Here is a 3,106-nt window from a genome sequence, read left to right as displayed (position 1 = left end):
GTTTGTTCTGTCTTGCTGGCTGCTGTTTTCCCTCCTGCCTGCAATCTAGCAGCTACCCAACACAAAGGCAACCCAGGATCAATTCTCCTTTCAGCCTGGGTAATTCAGGCAGAAACCTGAACAAGGGATAAGGGCAGCAGTGGAAATGTGTTTCAGCTCTGAAGCAGCTGAGCCAGGAGAAGGCAGTGGTAAGAGGCACAGCGCTCTGACTTGACCTGACAGCCCTGGGCTGGGAGGCAGAAGCCCCTGGGAGGGTGCTCCTTGCCCAGCTGGGCAACCACTAGCAGCAGAGCAGCAGCCCACAGGGATGCACAGCTGGATCTCAACACACCTCTGTCCTCATGCCAGGGGGGTGGCAGCCAGAGCATCACACCAAAGCTGCCAGCGCCAGCTCGGAGCTCAGCACCCCCAGCGACCCTCTAAGGGGATGTTCAGTGGGTGCCCCCAGAACCCCCGACTGAAAGAGCAGCGCTGGGGGGAGCACCCCAGGGAGCAACCGCCTGCAGCACCCAAATGTTCTCTGCACTTCAGAAGCAAGTAGAAAAAGAAGTGCCAAGTTCATCTTATTAATCACAGACTTCCCTTGCTAGAAGGCACAATTTAAGCAGCTTAGCATTTGCTGAAAAATCCCGCTGCCTCCCTTTATAAACACTCACCTTTCAGTGACCTATCAAGCACACACGATTTTCTTTGCTAGGCCCAAGACTGTCAACACGGGCGTGACAAATGCAGTAAAATTCACGTCATATTTTTACACATATATATTCAAGATAGATTTTTATGCATGGCTCTGTGCTTTGGCTCATGATGGGTTGCTTGCTCCAAAGCTCACCCAAGAGAGAATCCAGGACATGCCAAGCAGAATAGCACCACCCTTGCTTATATAAGGAACATCACGGATTATTCAGAATCACATTATTTTGAGTAACATTCAACGTAAAGCAATATTTCTATTATTACACTCTTAGCCAGAAAGCGGTGCAGCTCCTCGGCCACCTTAGTGCTGGGTTTTCCCCTGGCCCAAAAGAGTGACAGGGCAAAGGGGACGCAGGGCACACAGGTCCCCTGGGCACAGGGGCTGCAGGTGCTGAGCAGCGAGGCAGGGGACAGCGAGGCTTGTCACAGCCAGGCTGGCACCTGTGGGGACACCTGAGAAGGCCAAGCTCACCTGCAGTCACGCCAGCTGGGTATTTATTTACCATAAAACTCTTCCCAGGCTGGGCAGGGGCACTGGCTACGGAACCAGGGCAGGGCTGCACCCAAGTCATTCCCATTGAAATTACTCCATTTAATTGCAATTATTGGCAAGAGGCAGATAAAGTAATGCCATGTCAGCCTCCAGCTGAGCTCCGTAAGTCAAATGCAAGGTTGCTGTGTTATTTTTTTTTTCCCCTGTGCACACTGCAGGAACAGTCAGGTAAATGAATACTGGGCTCCTTCCAGAGCAGCGTCGATACAATATTCCTTCAGCTGTTAGTACCCGTGCCTGGGCACATTGCAGCCAAGCGGCTGGTTGTCACCGCCATGCTCACAAGTGTTGAGAAACAGTTTTCACCAACACACGAATGCAGCTGTCAACACGATGGCCTCTCCTCAAAAGGCCCTTTTCTATACTGTCCCACCACACAAAAGCGGTGGGGGCGAGCAGTGACCAGGGGTGGGCGAGCAGGGCACGCAGCTGGGCACAAAAACCGGGGGGACACTTTGCAAACAATGCCCAGACCTTCGGCCACCAGCTGCTCGCTTGCCCAAGCAGCATTAGCCACACACTGGCCAAGACCATGCCCTTTGGGCTTTACAAACAGGGAGAGGGGGCAATGGCAAGGGAAAGGGGGTGCAGGGTACACTGTATGGAAGGGACCAGTGGCAGGTGTGAGTGGCACCTCGGGGTCACCCGGTGTGTGGTCTGGGGTCTTGGGTGCGCGCATGAGGGAAATGTGGCATATGTGGCGTGGGGACCCTTAGACCCAGCAGCCCCACCTGGCAACCCCCTCCCCAGAGCTGGGTTGGGCTCGGCCCTGGCAGCCCCTGCAGGCGCGGGGAAGGGGCTCTTTGGGGACCCCCGGGGCAAGGGGAAAGGTGGGACTCTCCGGGTGTCCCCGGGGCTCGGAGTCGGGGACAGGAGAAGGGGCTCTGCGCCCCCCAGCCGGGGCAGACACACCTCCGGCGGCAGCGGCCACGCCGCGCTCCGGGCAGCCCCGCTCTGCGCCCGTCCCCGCTCCGCCCTCACCCGCACCCGGCCCGACGGGACACCCTCCCCGGTGACACTCCCCCAACCCCAGCGGGAACACCCACGCTCCAGGCTGCCACCCAGCCCCGGGGTGCCCCAGTCCTAGAGGGACACCCCCACATCCCCCTGACCCCAGTGGGGCACCCCTACACACCCCCAGCCCCGGGGTCCCCCCTCTCCCCACAGTCCATCTCTACATGGGCAAAATGGATGGGAGAAAAAAAAGGACCCTAAGGATGCCCCCTCCAGCTGGGATAATTAATGTCCCTCTAGTGCTAACGAGGAGGAGAAAAGCTGCGTGAGGCAGGTGGGGAAGATGTAAATCCAGATACTGGGGGGGGGGGGGGGGGAAGCAGGGAAAAGCAGCTCCCTCCAAGGAAAGAGGAACAGTTTGAGGAAGAGGGCTTTAAAGAAAAGGAGGGATGAAAATACAGCTGAGAAAGTCATAAATGCACTGAGCAATGGGCTAAAGGGGGAGAAGATAAAAACAGGGAACAAATGGGAAGATAAAAGTGTGTAATAAACTACAAACAGGAAAATCCTGATCAGTCCCTTGAGATCCCCCTCCCTCCCTATCACATAACACCTAGTAATACAGCAAGTTGCACTCGTATTTGTTTCCAGCAGCACTTTGGATGGGAGGGTGCTTTGGCCCAGGTCAGGCCCTGGTATGCACACAGACACGTCCCCCCATACATGCCCACATGGCCAGGGCAGCCAAGCCCTCACACACACCCCCAAGCCCATTTTTGAGCCATGTCCTAGCAATGCTCCCTGGTGGGAGCCCTGCACCCCAACAGCAGGCCCCTGCTAGTGTACGAGGGTTTGCTTACAAAATAAAAATGGGGGGGGGAATTGCTGGTTTTTTGTTTTTCT

The sequence above is a fragment of the Falco rusticolus genome, chromosome W, assembly GCF_015220075.1.
Source record: "Falco rusticolus isolate bFalRus1 chromosome W, bFalRus1.pri, whole genome shotgun sequence".
In the NCBI taxonomy this organism is placed as follows: domain Eukaryota; kingdom Metazoa; phylum Chordata; class Aves; order Falconiformes; family Falconidae; genus Falco; species Falco rusticolus.
The sequence above is the reverse complement of the archived record's forward strand: the minus strand, read 5'-3'. Positions refer to the sequence as shown.